Source organism: Sus scrofa, chromosome 2, assembly GCF_054392235.1.
Source record: "Sus scrofa isolate SSC_HxYL_T2T_F1_AM1 chromosome 2, Sscrofa_HxYL_maternal_Yorkshire_Landrace_v2.0, whole genome shotgun sequence".
NCBI classification, from domain to species: domain Eukaryota; kingdom Metazoa; phylum Chordata; class Mammalia; order Artiodactyla; family Suidae; genus Sus; species Sus scrofa.
In genome coordinates this window covers 103,747,982-103,766,625 of record NC_139384.1, presented here as the reverse complement: position 1 = coordinate 103,766,625, position 18,644 = coordinate 103,747,982, and the positions used below count along the sequence as shown (strand labels likewise).

General features: G+C 35.6%; 1 long non-coding RNA gene across 8 annotated transcripts in view; it reads left to right on the top strand.

The window, feature by feature from the left end:
* LOC110259771 (uncharacterized) overlaps positions 1–18,644 on the top strand; it is a 548,103-nt gene that overhangs the window by 178,264 nt on the left and 351,195 nt on the right. For 4 of the 8 annotated variants that reach the window (XR_014838227.1, XR_014838223.1, XR_014838224.1 and 1 more), the window contains exon 4: positions 14,882–15,027. The exons of 3 other annotated variants lie outside the window; for them this stretch is intronic. This is a non-coding gene — a long non-coding RNA (uncharacterized LOC110259771). Of the gene's footprint in view, positions 1–4,910; positions 5,006–14,881; positions 15,028–18,644 lie in introns of all 8 variants that reach the window. One more of the 8 variants, XR_014838229.1, reaches the window with a different exon arrangement.

Genomic DNA, 18,644 nt, shown 5'->3' with positions numbered 1-18,644 from the left:
GGCCTATGCCAGAGTCACAGCAATGCAGGATCCGAGCCGCGTCTGCAACCTACACCACAGCTCACAGCAACGCCGGATCCTTAACCCACTGAGCGAGGCCAGGGATTGAACCTGCAACCTCATGGTTCCCAGTTGGATTCGTTAACCACTGCACCATGACTGGAACTCCAACCTGTACTTTCTGATTGATACACCTCTCTTCTTATCTAGGTTAAGTCAGGAACCCTAGTGGGTTTTTTGTTTTTGTTTTTGTTTTTGTCTTTTTAGGGAAGCACCTATACCCGTGGCATATGAAAGTTCCCAGGCTAGAGGTCTAATCAGAGCTGTAGCTGCCAGCTTACACCTCAGCCAAGCAATGTAGGACTTGCGAACTACACCAAAGCTCACAGCAATGCCAAACAAATACTTAACCCACTGAGCAAGGCCAGGGATCGAACCCGTGTCCTCATGGAACAGGAACGCCCCCTGGTGCTTTACTTATGCATCTGCTCTCAGTTACTTTCATAAGAATTTAAGATTGTTTGATCTTATCACTGATTTTCTAATAATATTAAAATTGATACTATAAAATAGCATTCCAAATAATTTTTATAATCAAATTCTGTGTAATAAATATGATTTGGTAAAATACATAATACTCCTTTATACTAGATATCAAAAAAATGTAGAACACCCAGGAAGGGACTCATTATGTTAATATAATGTATTTTAAAAGCCTGTATAAACTGATTTAATCCATACTTCTCCAGCAGTTGATTTATAATAAAAGTATATTTTGGTATAAAATTTGGCAAAATTGATAATCTTATTAGCTGTAACCTAGGCCTATGATTCTGTTTAGTTTTATGTCTCTCACAACGTAATTAAGGATTCAACTAACTGAGATGGCTAATTAGCTGATGAATAGTTGAAAACCATTGCAACAGTATTATTACATCTGCTTCAAGTGAAGTATTTATGCATCAAAAATATTTTACCAACTTAGAGGAATAAATTTTGTAACAGTTTCTATACTTTTGTCCTGAACATTTCCACTGAAAAGAAACTAATGAATATGGAGAACAGACTTGTGGTTGCTAAGGGGTGAGGGAAGGAGTGGGCTAGACTGGGAGTCTGGGGTTAATAGGTACAAACTATTGCATTTGGAGTGGATAAGCAATTAGATCTTGCTGTATAGCACAGGGAACTATATCCAGTGATGGATACATGATGGAGGATAATGTGAGAAAAAGAATGTATGTATATATGTATGACTGGGTCACTTTGCTGTATGGTAGAAATTGACAGAACACTGTAAATCAACTGTAATGCAAAAAATAAAAATCATAAAAAAAATTTATACTTTTAGCAGAGGTGGAGTTAAGATTTGATTTCCCAGTAGCATACCAGATAATAATGTTCACCAAAAAGAATAAAAAAATGTGAAAAATAAGATTCCAGTCAATCATTTCAAAACAGGAAATCTTTCTAGTTTAGCTCAAGTCTAAGGTGAGTCTTGGAAAACAAGGAGATCATCCTAGTGGGAAAAAAATGTAGAATATATAGAGGAAAGAAATAGCATGAGTAAAATAAGCAAGCAAAACAGAGCATGATGCTTTGAAAAAAGGAACAAAGAATATGTAGAGGAGAACAGGGAAGAGCTTTGCTGGAAAAGCAAGAATCTCCTCATTCAGCCATGAAGAGAAATTCATTGAATTTGTTCCCTTCTGCTTTTGTCACAAATTAGCACAAACTTTGTGGCTTTAACAACACAAATTTGTTCTTCAGTGTTTCTGAACGTCAGAAGTACAGAATCAGTTTAATTTGGCTAAAGTGAAGGTGTTGTCAGGACTAGCAGTTCTCAGAGGGACTCTGTATCCTTAGCTTTTCCCAATTTGACTTGAATTTTTTGACTCCTTGTTCCCTTCCATCTCCCCAACCTCCATTTCTGTCATCACATCACTTTCTCCTCTGACTCTGACTCTTACTGCCTCCCTCTTATAAGAACTGTTGTGGCATTCAGGATAATCGCTCCATCTCAAGACTTTTAATTTAATCACACTCACAAAGTAACTTTTGCCATATGGAGTAACATGCAGAGGTTACTGGGATTAGGACATGGATGTATGAAGAGGGGAGTATTAACTAATCTATCATACTCAGTGTTCTACCAAGAAGGACATAATAAAACTGACTCATTTAAGCATTTACGTAGTAGTTCGTGTGTGTGTGTGTGTGTGTGTGTGTGTGTGTGTGTGTGTGTATCTGGGTAACATCGCCTTATTAAACTTATTAAAATTCAGAGTTGGAGATCACATCCCTAGAGGTTTTGAGACCATAAATTGTATATTAAGTCCAAACTTAATAATGAGTACTGAGAGTTCCTGTCGTGGTGCAGTGGTTAACGAATCCGACTAGGAACCATGAGGTTCTGGGTTCAATCCCTGGCTTTGCTCAGTGGGTTAAGGATCTGGCGTTGCTGTGAGCTGTGGTGTAGGTTGCAGACGTGGCTCAGATCCTGCATTGCTGTGGCTCGTTGCTGTGGCCCAGGCATAGGCCAGTGGCTACAGCCCCGATTAGACCCCTAGCCTGGGAACCTCCTAGAAAAGGCAAAAAGACAAAATAAATAAATAAATAATGAGTACTAATGTTATGAAAAAGAAAAAGAAAAAAACTCCAAGTGATTTTGGAGATGGCTTCATAAACATAGTTTGAAAAACAGTAACATGAAGTTTAGGATTGACATAACCAAACTTACATTTTAGAAATTTCACTCCCCTGACAGCATAGATGATGGACTGGAGTGGAGTAATACAAGAAAAAAAAAATAAGATCGCTGTTAAAGTAGTCTAGACTAAAATAAAATAAGACAATTGCAGAAAGTATGGCTTAATGGATATTTAAAAAGTAGTATGAAAAAACAAAATACTCTTGATGATTAGGAAAATGGACTATACAGACAGTAAAAAAGAGGGTTGAGGTGTATGTGAACATTGCCAGTTTTACAGTTTGGAAATGTGAATGGATGTCATTAATGATAATGTATTTGAATAACAGTGACTAGAAGCCAGACTCACAGTCTAACTATAGTTCATAGCAAAGTTTAATATCTCTTTATACCTCAGAAATTTAAGTAAAGTTTATCCAATGAAAGCAATAACTGAAAATTGATTTTCTAATTTAAAAATATCAAGTGTTGAATTCAGAAATAAATTTATTTAGAGATAACTAATAACACTGACCAAGACATAATACAGGTATTCATTCCTATATATTAAAAAATTTTAAGTTTTATTGAAGTATAGTTGATTTACAATGTTGTGTTAATTTCTGCTGTACAACAAAGTGACTCAGTTATATACATACACACATCCATTGTCTTTCAGACTCTTTTCCCATATGGATTATCACAGAGTATTGGGTAGAGTTCTCTGTGCTGTACGGCAGGTCCCCATTGACCAATCATTCCATATACCTCAGTGTACATATGCCAATCCCAAATCTCCTGTCCATCCCTTCTCCCCCCCATCCCCTTTGGTAACCATAAATTTGCTTTCAAAGTCTGTGAGTATATTTATGTTCAGTAAATAAATTAATGTGTATCACACATACAAGGAATATCATAAAATGTTTGCCTTTCTCTGTCTGATTGATTTCACTTACTGTGATAATCTCTAGGTCCATCTCTTTTTGCTGCAGATGGCATTATTTTGTTCTATTTTAGGGCATACATATATCCCCCACATCTTTATCCTTTCCGCTGTTGACGGACATTTAGGTTACTTCCATGGTCTTGGCTGTTGTAAGTAGTGCTGTAATGAACATTGGGTGCACGTTATCTTTTCTTTTTTTTCTTTTCAGGGCCGCATCTGTGCTGTATGGAAGTTCCCAGACTAGGGGTCAAATCAGAGCTGCAGCTGCTGCCCTACATCACAGGTAAAGCAGCACAGGACTCCTAACCCACTGACTGAGGCCAGGAATTGAGCCTGTTTCCTCATGAATACTAGTCGAGTTCATAACCTGCTGAGCCACAACAACAACCCTACATATCTATATTTTTCAAATTAGGTTTTCCTCCAGATAGGTTCCCAGGAGTGTGATTGCTGGATCATATGGTAGTTCTATTTTTAGGAAATTAGAACTAGTTTTTAGGAAATTAGAACTAGAAATAAAAATTAGTTCTATTTTTATTTTTTTGAGGAAACTCCATATTATTTTCCAGAGAAGTTGCACCAGCTTACATTCTCATCAACAGTTCAGGAGTATTCCCTTTTCTCCTCATGCTCTCCAGCATTTATTGTTTATAGACTTTTCGATGATGGCCATTCTGACTAGTATAAGGTGACACCTCAGGGTAGTTTTGATTTGCATTTCTTTAATAATTAGTGATATTGAGCATCTTTTCATGGTTTTGTTTGTTGGTTTTTTGTTTGTTTGTTTGTTTGTCTTTTAGGCCCACACCCACAGCATACAGAGGTTGCCAGGCTAGGAGTCAAATCGAGCTATAGTCACTGGCCTACACCACAGACACAGCAATGCCAGATCCGAGGCATGTCTGCGACCTACACCACAGATCCTTAACCCAGATCCTTAACCCACTGAGCGAGGCCAGGGGTTGAACCCACATCCTCATGGATATTAGTTGGGTTCATTAACCACTGAGCCACAACAGGAACTCCTGTATATCTTATTTGGAGAAATGTCTATTTGATCTGCCAGTTAGTTTTTTGATTGGGTTGCTTGGTTTTTTGATATGAGGTGCATTTGTATATTTTGAAGACTAACACTTATCAGTTGCTTCATTTGCAAATATTTTCTCCCATTCTGTGTGTTATCTTTATGTTTTATTTATGGTTTCCTTTGCTGTGCAAAAACTTTTAAGTTTAATTAGGTCCTATTTGTTTACTTTGTTTTTATTTTCATTACTCTAGGAAGTGAATCCAAAAAGATGTTGCTGTGGTTTGCACCAGAGTGTGTTCTGCCTGTTTTCCTTTAAGAGTTTCATAGGATCCAGTCTTATATTTAGGTCTGTATTCCATTTTGAGTTTATTTTTGTGTATGGTGTTAGAGAGTGTTCTAACTTCATTCCTTTACTTGTAGCTATCCAGTTATTTTTAGCACCACTTATTGAAGAGACTGTTGTTTCTCCTTTGTATATTCTTGCCTCCTTTGTCATAGATTAGTTGACTCTAGGTGTGTGAGTTTTTTCTTGGCTTTCTATCTTGTTCCACTGATCTATATTTCTGTTTTTGTGCCAGTGCCTTACTTTTTTGATGACCATAGCTTTGTAATATAGTCTGAAGTAAGGGAGCTGAATTCTTCCAGCTCCATTTTTCGTTCTCAGGATTTCTTTGGCTCTCTAGGGTCTTTTTTGTTTCTATACAAATTTAAAAATATTTTTGTTCTAATTCTGTGAAAAAAACCATTGGTGATGTGATAGGAATTACTTTGAATCTGTAGATTGTCTTGGGTAGTATAATCATTTTGACAATATTGATTTTGCCAATTCAAAATCATGGTATATCTTTCCATCTGCTTTTGTCCTCTTTGGTTTCTTTCATTGGCATCTTAAAGTTTTCAGAGCACAGGTCTTAGACATCCCTTGGTAGATTTTTTTTCTTAGATAATTTATTCTTTATGTTGCAGTGGTAAATGGGATTGTTTCCTTAATTTCTTTTTGTGCTCTTTTGTTGTTAGTACATAGAACTGTGAGAGATTTCTGCATATTAATGTCTTATCCTGCAAAGTTGCCAAATTCGTTGATGAGCTCTAGCAGTTTTCTGATAGCATCTTTAGGATTTTCTATGCATAGCATCAAGTCATCTGCAGACAGCCACAGTTTTACTTCTTCTTTTCCAATTTGGATTCCTTTTATTTCTTCTTATATTTGTATTCAGTTACTTTCACTGTGCAATAAGCTAACCCATACTCAGTAGCTTAACGTAACAGTAATTTTTTAGCTTACATTCTGTGAAATGACAATTTGAGTTGCTTTAAGATGGGTGGTTCTGCTAATCTGTGTCTGGCTCAGATTCTTGGCTGGGATCAATTTTGTACCTGTAGTCAGCTGCCAACCCTGCTGTGCACTGACAGGTCTAAGTTGGCTCATCCAGTAGAGCTGTCCATGATCCAAGTGCTCTCTTATTCTTCAACAGGGCATTCTAGGTTTACCCACATGGCGTGAGGCAGTGCAAGAGGTGTAACAGAGAAGTGAGTCAGGCGTAAGGTTTTATATATCTATCTATATATGTGCTTGCACACACTCTTTTCCATAATAGATTTCAGAATTCATTAGGGACTTATTCCAAATGTAAACGTTATTTTTCTTTTTTCAGTTGTAAATCTGAGCCAGATATATTTCATTTTCCTTCTATTTCTATTTTAAATATTTCACACTATAGGTTATGTACAATTTCATTTATTTTCCCTTATTTGAAAAACTGTTCTTTGGGCCTGTAGTGTGGATGAAAATAAAACAAATAATAAAATCCAGATTCTAAAGGAAAGGGAAATGTTGACAAACAATTTTGTTTACCCGAGGTCAGAATTGTAAGCCCTTACTGAGGTGAATTTCAAACATTACAATCCAACATAGATAAAGTGTGTGTTTCTTTTAGTTTGAAAAACTGCTGTTTTTTTCAGGAATGTAAATGTTACTAGTTGGATTATAAATTAAACAAAGACACTTTAGTTCATTTCCATTTGTACCAGCCTTTAAGTTTTCAATTGACTGGTCCAGTAAAGAGATGCACTTTGACCAAGATTGGCATTTTAAATTCCCACTGATGAAGCTATTCATAAGATTCCATGGAGTATGTATTCATCAATAGCATCATCATCATCACCATTATCATCATCATTATTAATTGCTAATGTTATTATTTTTATTGTTAGTTAACAGTTTTCTTACAAGGTTGTAAGTTTCAGTAAAAATGTTTCAGAATGTTGATTGTGGTTCAGCTTGAGGAAGAGTACTTGAAGAGTATTGAAATATGCTTCAGTGTGTTGAAATATGCTTCAGCGTATTGAAATATGCTTCAGCGAATCTCAATCTCCATGACTTCTGTTTTAAAAAATGTCCAGAAGAATTATTTTTTTCACACAAGGAAATGTTTGAATTACATTTATATGTGTGTGTATGTATATATGTGCACAAACCTGTTCTCTATTAATTACAGAACTTTCTCTAATGTTCTCTTAGTGATTCTAGCACCAGTGATCAAAAATTCTACTAACATTGTTCTGTTACCATTTTAAGGGATTTTTATATGCTTAGAGTTGACTGTTTCAGAATCTTAGTCTCACATATTCTCAGGGTTCTCAATTCTGGTGCTCAATTTTTTCCTTGCTGTACATGGTAATAAACATATTTAAATGTTTTCTCTTCTTTACAACTTCTGCAATTGATAGTTTTCAAATTCTGGACATCTGTTCCCTTGCCACAGCCTTATGCCCTTTCATATTGTTTATACATTTATGTCATTGAAATCTTGCATATCTCATATTTTACATGTTATCATAGTCCAACTACTACATTTTAGATTCAGTTGTATTCGGTTGAATGGTTTTCCATTTTAAGATCCTCCCTGTCCTACTTTATTGCTTTTCTTAGTTTCTTCATATCCACTTTCTCACTGAATCTATATTAATCTACAGAGATCACTATATGAAAGACTGGATTTTGTTATTTATTTGCAGTGTGCATCTCTGTATATTTTAATATCGTTGGTAGGCCTAGCAACAATTTATCTGCTTCCTTGGTTTCTGTAACACAATTCTTTCCAAGGCATTGTCCAAAATATTTAATCATCCTCCTTACTTCTTCTTTAACTCTTTCTCCTCTTTTTGTGAACCCTAAACCTACTTTGAGCCTCTTTTCTTTTTTCTTCTAGGCTTTCTTCAATAATAATTATCTTCAATTTACAACATTTGGATCACTTTTGTAGGGCAAATGCATCAAAATCTGATTTTCTAACACCGAAATCTATGGAATTTTACTTTGTCATTTCTACCCACAAATTTTACAGCTTTACACAGATGTAACAACAGAGTTCTAAGTAATAAGTTAATCATTAAAATCCCTTTGATGGAGCTCTGGGTAAGTTTTTCTACTTTATTTCCCATACACTTCAGCCACTATATAATAGATTTTTTTTTTTCCCGTGTTTCTTAGTTTTTTCTGCTGCATCTTGGATCTGTCTCCTCAAAATCAAGACTCATGACCAAACCCTGCTTCTTTTTTAGGCCCCATACAAATCTACCTCCAGAGTACCTTCCTTGATGCCCTCATCTCAAATAAATTTGTCTCATATGATTTTTAATTTTGTTTTGTCTGTCCCTTGCCAGGTTTACTGATACTGCATTAATAGAATAAAATAGTTTGATAAACATTTACTCTTATAATCTGTCTGTGTTACTATCACATATGGATATAATTAAATGATTGCAGTTTTAAATATAAATGGGTTAGTGAACTATTAAAGGAACAATGTCTTTGTTTTATACCCATATAGATGTCCGATAAGTATGAGGAGGGACAGTGGATTTTCTGTTAAGGGATCATAGGCAAACCCTCCCATTCCTATTTTTCTTTACCTCTACACGTGGTTCAGAAAGATAACTGAAATTTTTTAACAAACAGTTGTTGGAATAATGATTATATAGGCAAAAACATAAAAGAGAAACTGTTAGTCAAATCTATCATCTCCTGTGATCGAAATGTATACTCCTACATATTGACAGTCTTTTTAAATTTAATTTAATTTAATTTAATTTTATTTTATTTTTGTCTTTTGTCTTTTGTCTTTTTAGTGCTGCACCTGCAGCATATGGAGGTTCCCAGGCTAGGGGTCCATTTGGAGCTGAAGCCACCAGCTTATGTCACAGCCACAGCAACCCTGGATCTGAGCTGTATCTGTGACCTACACCACAGCTCACTGCAACACTGGCTCCTTAACCCACTGAGCAAGGCCAAGGATCAAACCTGCATCCTCAGAGATGCGAGTCAGGTTCACTAACTGCTGAGCCATGAGGGAACTCCTAGACAATATATTTTGTATGTAAACTGTAGATGGCTATGCAGATAAATACATAATTTTTTTTCTTATGTATACGGAGTTTCTAGGCCAGGGATCAGATCTGAGCCACCAGCCTGTACCACAGCTGCAGCAATGCTGGATCCTTTACTCACTCTGCTGTGCCGGGGATCAAACCTGTATCCCAGAGCTCCAGAGGGACCACCAATGGCATTTTGCCACAGCAGGAACTCCAAATCATAATTTTTAAAAAATAATAAATATATATCTACCACTTTCTTCCTCTTTAGTTCTCTCAAACACAAAATAGCTAAGAGACCAAGTTTGCCCAATAGTATTATTGTGTTTCATATTAGAACGAATAAATTTGAGAAAATGTATCAGTTGTTTTTTTTCTTCTTATTTAGAAGCATTCTGACTCTACTTTTCCAAATTCCAAAGGAAGTTCATATTTCCACAGTGTATTTAATGTAATAATAACCCTTGGCTTGTTAATTATTTTCACAAGATAACTTTATACCTGGAAAAAAACAGTTTTAAGTAAACCTTAAAATCAGCTCTCATAATATGGGTAGCTCAGCCTGCATTATTTCTTATGATTCAATGAATATCTAAAAAACTTTATGGCCTAAAAATCCTCAAGCAGTTTTTGTTGAAATGATTTAAGGATTTTAGGTGATTTTCAAATAAATACTCTACTTAGAACAGTAGCAGTAAGTGGCCCACTCGGCATGAAGCATTCATTCGTGCCTGGCAAATGCTTCTTAATCCTTAATGTTTTAAGCAAAGTGGAAAAGATCCACATACATCTTAAGTGACAGTAATGTAATAGGGTCTATATAAGTAATTTCATTAGATGTGAACAATGATTGCTAGATCAGAGTAGTCAAGTAATGTAACTCTCTGCTGTCCTCTTCTCAAAAATCCCCATAGCTATAACGCCTACCAACAAAGTAAATTCATGGTCTATGAGTATATGCATACCGATTTATGCTTTGAGTGATCAGACTGCATGATGACTAACTCAAAGCCATTTATGATTTAACTAAGTGATAAGAAACATAGATCTTGACAATTTTGTAACAAGTTATTTTCAAGTATCAAAGACATAAGATATTTTAAAATGCTTGTAAAACCTCTAACTCTTGAGAACACTTGAATTTTCAAATTTTTACATACCAGTTGAAGTATATAAAATGACTAGCAGAAATTTTTTATATCAGAAACATACTCTATTGAGTTAAAAATAAGTGAATTTTACAGCTTTACAGACTTACATCCAAGTAGTCTTATGTTTGGCAAACCATTTTGTTAGAGTACTCTTTCTTTAATATGATTAAAACAATCTATTAAAACAATTATTAAAACAATCTATTTTGTATTTTATTCCTTTACACTTTATGATATTGATATCACTTATTTCTAACTATACATGGTTGATCTTTTTGGCCAAATAAGTAAATGACTTTTCTTGTGGATGTGAAAAACACTTTTGTTGTGTTCAGTACATAGTATGTCAATGTTCATGCTACATATTAAAATGTGAAAATGATATCCAAATTATTTTCACTTTTAATCTTTAGAGAAAGAATCTTGAATTATACGTAGATGAATGGGAGTTCATATAAATTTCCTATAGCCAGTAATTAATAACTTCAGTCTTCAGGTGCTAGATATAGTGATAAATAATTTTACCTAATTATTCAGTCTGGAACATTGGGAGGGGGGAGGAGAAAGAAAGAGAGAATGAATAAAGAAAACAGTGTGAATATTGATAAATTCTTCTACTGTTATCAATTTTCTTATAGATAGAAATGCAATTAACGTATCTGCAGATATATCACAGAGCATTAGTTTCTTGAGAAAAAAGGAGCTATAGAGCCATGTGAGTTTAAGAAACGTTGGATTAAAACAGTGATGGTTTGTTTACAGAAGGACTAGAAGGCATTAATATGTAAATATGCCTTGACGAGGGAGAGAGATGGGGAATGAGAAAGTTGAGAGTGAGCTTGAGGGGAGAAACAGCATGAAATTCAAATCCAGTTGGAGAGATATGTGGCAAATATAAAAATAATTGAAAACTTATAAAATATTATTTTTAATTCAGTGCTTCATTGTTTTTCTCCTAACAAGATGTTCCTCTAGAGTTTAAGATTTGTGCCTATGTCATGTATTTGTATATTTCCAGCATCCAGAACAATGACAATCACATGGTAAAATTGTCAGGTTCCTCTGCTCTGTGCTACTATCCCTGAGTCCTTGCCTACATACAGCAAGGATTTGGAGGTGCAGGCCTATAAGCGCTGTGGCGACACGGGGATTGAGCCCCCAGTAGTCTTGCCTCACAGGGTTGGAGGCAGGTGGTCTCCCTTTGCAGGAGTGATCAGCCGGACAGGAGCAGTTCCGGGCCAAAGGCCATTTCCCCTCAAACCAACATTTTGGTTCGAGGTTATTTTAATTGCTACTTAATGGCTATTTTAATGAGCCATTCCCATTCTGATCCAAAATACTCCTGCTAGGAAGTTGCAATCTTGACCACAATCAAGAGTCAAGTAGCGGTGTACAGCAAGTTATATTCACACCCTCAGAGAGAGCAGAAGGCCCTGAGGTAGAGACTGGCGCTGGCTGCAACTGGGTCTCCATTTATATTTCTATATTGCGGACATGTTTGGGGACTCCTATTCTTTTGCCCCAGGCCCACTGATTACCTGTTCCAAACCCCTGTGCGGTGTGTTGTTTTGATGTACATATGAGGGGCGTATTTTGATCCTTTGATTGGTTCTGGGCAAGGACTCCTTATTTGCATGGGGAAGTGGTTATAAGGAGGTCAGTGAAGAGCATTCTCTGGTACTGTCTGTGTCTTCATTGTTTGATCGCAGGCCTCTTGTTTTTGGTGATCAATAAATGGCCTGTTTTGAATCACCCAGATCTGAGTCCCTATCCCTATCCTACCTAACAAAGTGTTCAATATAAGCATTACCAATTGTTTGTGTGAATTTTTTTTATTTAATTGTGGAAAATGTATTTGGAAAAATTGTTATTCCAGTCAAACTTTAGGAACCATATACAATGTTGAATTAAAAAGTAACACAAATTAACATTGAAAACTAAAGCTAGTATGAATATACATAGTATCAGAGAACTCCTCCCTAACTATATATTCCTGACCAGGCATGTAATATGTACCAACCATTTTCTTTTTTGAAAAACAAAAAACAAAACAAAAAAATAGATAGCTTCTGCAATAGAGTCTCAAAATCTAATTTATATAAAAAGCTGAATCTTGTTCAGCTTTCACAGTTAAGATGTTGATGCATTTTTCCTTGAGGAGATATTGTGCAGGAAACTTTTTTGCTGGCAAAGTTTATACCATCTTGAAATAAGTAAACAGTCCATAAACTCCCTGCTAGTGGGAGCAGTAAACAATCAATCTTTGAACCATTCACTAGACCAGAAAAACTTCCTGAGATACCAAATAATTTCTTCAAAGCTTGCCTTCCATACAAGTGTCTAGCAGAAATTCACTTTAAATTTCCAATTTAGAGAATGTGTAGTATTTTATTAGTTAGGGAGAATCATTGCAGCAACATTTAGCTTAGGCTACAATGTAGCAGTCTGCAGCTGCAAAGCCAGTTAAAAACAAGTCAGAGAGGACTTTACTTTGGGCAATGACCTTATAAATACCTGATCTTGGAATTTTGTTGAATTTAATCTAAGTTAGTCCAAATTGCTTTCCTTTCAATGGCCCTGACTCCAACTGTTCAAAAGAAAAATAATGTAAAATAGCAAGGCCTAAGAACTGCAGAGATATCTGCATTTACTGAAAACATTTTTACTTTATTAATTAATTTATTATTATTATTATTATTTTTGTCTTTTGTCCTTTTAGGGCAGCACCCGCAGCATATGGAGGTTCCCTGGCTAGGGGTCTAATCAGAGCCATACCCACCGGCCTATGCCAGAGCCACAGCAACGCCAGATCAGAGCTGCGTCTGCGATCTACACCACAGCTCATGGCAACACTAGATCCTTAACCCACTGAGTAAGGCCAGGGATCAAACCCACAACCTCATGGTTCCTAGACATATTCATTTCTGCTGGGCCATGATGGGAACTCCATTTTTTTTTTGGTCTGATAAAATTTTTAAAAATTAAAAGTCAAGGAATATCATTCTGCCTCTATCACTTTCACAGCTGGCTGTTTAAATGGTATTGGCATCCTATTAATATTTCTGAACTATTTTGAATAAAAGTATACATTGTATCTGGAGAGGTTCACATTTTCCAAATATGGACTGTCCTTTGAACTTGGGTATATTAGTATCTCTGTACTTGCTTAGCTTCAGTTCAAATATTTTCTTCTCAATTAAATGGTGAATCCACATCCCAAATGACAAAATCTGGCTAGTAAATATATAAACAAAAACAGTCTAGATCATTATTTTCAAAAGGTATATTCACTATTTGATATGGCCCATAATATAACAGTCATAGAAAAACATTTATTTTTGCTTTTTATATATTTACTTAAAGTAAAATAAACACATAGAACATTCAGCTCAATGATATCCATAAAGTTAATATGATCATGTAACCAGCACTCAGATCAAAACAAACAAAATATAACCAGCACACCCTCTCCTAGCCACTAGATGCTACATAAGGGTAACCACTATCCTAACTTCTCACAGTATAGAATAGTTCTGCCTGTTTCAAAACATTTTATGAATAAATTATATAGAGTGAACTCTTTGATGTTTTGGGCTTCTTTGCTTCATTATTAAGTATGTAAGGATCACCCATTTTTTTTTTGACATAGTTATAGTTTGATCATTATCTTTACCATACAGTAGCCCACTGTATAAATATACCAAATTTTATTTACCCATTATTTCTTTTTATGGGCATTTGGGTTTTTACTGTATCAGACCTTAGAAGAAAAAAGCACTGCTAGAAACATTATATATCTTTTGGTGAATATATATAGATTTCTTTTGAGTATAATCTTAGGGTGGCATATCTACCTTTTATATATACATATATGGTGTGTGTGTGTGTGTGTGTGCGTATAGATAGATAGATACATAGTGAGTTTTATCAGATCTTGTCATATAGTTTCCTAACATGTAAAATTTATGAGATTCCTGTTGCTCCATCTTTTCACCAGCTAGATACTATCTGTTATATTTTTATTTCATCCATAAAATTCTTTGGTGTGTTGTTTAGCATTGATTTTTTTTAAGTTGCAAGTTTCAAATACAGCAAAATAAATGTAGTTATTTGCCAGTTTAACTAAGTACATTTGCCATTTAAACTAAGTACTTATATATGTCATATCTGATACTCAAATGGAAGACACATACTTAGAAGAATGTGGAAAAGATAGCATAAAGACATCTGAATGATGAACAAAACGTGCTATTTACCAAGACAGAGTTAAAGAATTAAAATTAGTTGTAGGTCCTATTATTAGAGCTCTCCTTTTCTCATGTCTTCTAGTACATGCCTATAATTTAAAGGAACCTCCAGGTTGATTCTTTTCCCCCTAAGGGAATACCTTTTATCTTAGAGACAATATCTCTTAGAGAGAATATGTGTCTCTAAGAATAGACATTAGGTGTTGGGAAAGGCAATATCATGCATGCAGTTCTTTGACTCACTCTCAGCTACACAGACATGAGCTTTGGGTATGGAACACTTTCTTACTGGGAGATTAAAAAACCACAGCATTCTGTGCTGGCATCACCAACTCCCATGGGGAGTATCTTTCCATAGTTCAGGCACCATGAGTATTCTTTTGTCTCTGCTTACAACATATGTGTCTTACAGCACATAGCCAACACCAGTATTAAATCTTTCTCTTTCAGGGAGCAGAAGGTTCATTCCTCTGTGGCCCTGAGAGAGATGCCCATAGGTCTGTGGCCCTGCATTGGCCTCCCACTGCCAAGAGACCTGCTGGCCATGGGGACCAACATCAACTACTGCAGTAGATCTTGCTTCATTTCTTCTCCATGTGAGTAAGCCTTGTTCCATCCAGGGCTGACAGGGCCTGCTCATCAACCCAGGTCCTGAAGTCAGCGGTGCCGCAGAAAGAAGAAAGAGACACAGAAATAGAGTAGGGATCAGGGGGCTACCGCCTTCAAGAGGCAATAGCAACCCTCTGAGCCAACTCATGGTTCTTATTTACTATTTTCTACGTCCCGATACATACAGGGGATACATCGGCATTTTACTTCAAACAGATTAGAAGCAAGATATGCTAGGACAGTGATTCCTAAGCACATGAAGTAATCATAAATGTTTTAGCCCTCCCAGGCTGTAATTTGTTGTTTGCTTCAAGCCATCTACGGCCTATCCCAAAAATCCCCCAAGGCTCCAGTCCTGAGAATGTCAGAGGTGATGGTTTTCCATCAGCAACATCAATACTTCAGCAATCTTGTTTTCAAGATGCCATTTTTTGATGTTGTTCTCATTCGTTTTGCCTCAAGGGTCATGAAAGAGTCACAACACTTTGTAAAGTATAGACTGACCTCTACAGCCACTCTATGGTGCCAGTCTTTTCTTTCCATTCTTTGTCATGTCACATATTCATGCCTCCAACACAGGGCAGGGCTGTGCAATTTTTTTTTGGCAACTCAGATACCAAATGCAGTGGCTGGAAGCATTAGGAGCCCTACTCCGGAATTAGTATCAGATACATGGTAATATGCTTGAAACTAGAACTAGATGAATTAATGTGGGAGCCCACAATTTATTTTGGTCAGGTGTCAAAGGTTAAGCCAGGGGTTCTCCTATTTTAATGTGCTTCAGACTTATCTATAGGGCTTTTCAAAGTCATAGATTCCTGGGCCTCCCTTTCAGAGTTTCTAATTCAGGAGTGAATTGAATGGGGTCTCAGAATTTCCAGTTTCAACAATTTGCCAGTTGATGCTGAGACTGTTGGTCTCAGAGCATCCCAGTGAGAATTACTGTTCTAATAGACACGAGTAGAGAGAACACATTATTATTATTATTTTTTACATTATGTAGAACTGGTTCAAATCTTCTTCATTCTATTCTTTGATTAGCTGTGTGACTTTGAGTTATTTCACATCTTGGCTTCATTTCTAAATTTCTGTAATATAGCAATTTTGTTTTCAAATTCAGCAGAGTAATATATTTTTTCATTTAACAACATTATGTGTGGTCTCTTCCATGTACTTGCTGGTTCCAAAGGAGCGTGACATGACTACCCAAAAAGAGTTGAGTCATGGTGAAGCTATATCATCCATTAATGATTGTGTGTGTGTGTGTGTGTGTGTGCGTGTGTGTGTGTGTGTTTCATTGTATGGGGACGCAAAAATGAACATAAAATTTCTGGAGCCTCTGAACATATACAGACTTATACTAGCCAATGAATGACTATTTCAATTCTTTCAGTGGAAAAATGAAATCTTTATGCATATAAATAGGTATTTTATTTTGCTTCTCTGTGAGCTGGTTCTTATGTGGCAACTTTCACTTTCATTGAAATGTCAGAAGTTATAGGTATTTATTCATGACATTTTTATGTTTTAATGCAGATTACATCCTGAATAACCTAATGTCAAAGCAAAACATTGACATCCCCCCTCCCCGCCCCCTGTCTCTCTCTCTCTCTCACACACACACACCTATCTCTCTTTACATTTTTCTCTATGATAGTTTTACAGGATACTTTCCTCATTCAGCAGACTGTCATTTATTTAAATTTTAGCAATCTTGAAGCATATTTACAAGCTTTGAATTTTAAAGAATTTTTTCTTATCTTGTAGCAAAAATTTTCTTTCTGTGGTATTTTTCTTTGCAAATAATTGCCCCCATGATTAGAGCTTTTAAATATTAAACATTTCTCAGATGAGTTTTTTAAACCTTCAAAATTGTCACATATGTGAGAAGCACTTGTGGTCCTAAATATTGTAAATATATTTAGTAAAAATGTAAGTTATTTACTTATTTATCAAGACACATCGGGAGCTATTTGTTTTTTATATCAATATGTTATCTGTTTCATGGAGTTCCCATTGTGGCTCAGCAGGTTAAGGATCTGACATTGTTTCCATGAGGATGTGCTTTCCAGTCCAGACCTGGCTCAGTGGGTTAAGATCCAACATTGCCACAATTGCAGCATAGGTTGCAGATGTAGCTCAGATCTGGGGTTGCTGTGGCTGTGGCTATGGAGTTGTGGGTTCGATCCCTAGCCTGGCATAGTGGTTTAAGGATCTGGTGTGGCTGCAGCTATAGCATAGGCCGCAACTTTAGCATAGGCCACAACTGTACCTCAGATTCGATCCCTAGCCCAGGAACTTCCATATGTAGCCAAAAAAAAAAAAAAAAAAAATTAACTCTTTCTCAAAAAGTATATTTAAAATATCCATTTCTGATTAATAGCACAATCCTTTTATATCACAAAATCTATTGTAAAATTGCTGTATGTTTACATTATTGGTTGAATTTTCGTTCCTAATATGATTGATAGGTCAAATGCAAACTGACGAAAGTATCATTCAGAACAACCACTGAAGTTGAACAAGTAGATGTCATTTAGTGTATGTTTTTGGTCATTTTTGTTATTGCTATTTATTTTTACTACATATAAGCAATTATAAAGCAGGAAAATAAATTTTAAAAAAGATCATTTTCAGTGTTCTTGAGCTGAGACCTCATTTCCAGTATCTTCCCTGCCTTTCTAAAGAGATAAGCTAAAACCTAGAACCTTGCTTCCATTACTCAGCTGCATTTAAAAAATATGTGTATGTATAAATATCTATCTTCATATCTGGTATCCCTAAGAAATATATCATTTAGTATTTCTTGGCTTTGAGATTTAAAAATAGTGTCATGTTATCATATTCTACGTAATGTTCTGTAATTATTTCTTTCACTCAAATATTATGTTTCTACAACTCAGCCATGTGTTGTCATAGTAGACTATGTATTCGTTTTCACTGCCTTAAATATTCCATTGTGTGCAAACACTATAATTCACTCATTCATTTCAAGTCAATGGATATTAGTGTTTCCAGTTTTTTATTTTTAGTATTTTTGCTATTATGTAAAGTACAGATACATTTTGCACCTGTTTCTTTGTGCATATAGAATAATTTTTCTAAGCCACTTACTTAAGAGTACACCGTAAAGAGTAAGAGTAAACTGGGTAAAAATATTTGTAGGAGAAAGAGTAAACCGTGTAAAATATTTGTAGATGTTTGAGATAATTGCAAATAATTTTTAAAGAGTTTGAACCAATTTACACTTTTTGTTTTAGATGAATAAGAATTACCAATGTTCCAATAATAATTAATAATAATAATTAATAATGTTCTTATAATTTGTATTGTTAGACTTTTTAATTGCTGATAATATGGTTAGCCTAAAAATATAATTTAGTAGCCTTGGAGTTCCCGTCTTGGTGCAGTGGTTAATGAATCCGACTAGGAACCATAAGGTTGCTGGTTCGATCCCTGGCTTTGCTCAGTGGGTTAAGGATCCAGTGTTGCCATGAGATGTGGTGTGGGTCTCAGATGCGGCTACGATCCGGCGTTGCTGTGTCTCTGGCGTAGGCCAGTGGCTATAGCTCTTATTAGAATCTTAGCCTGGGAACCTCCATGT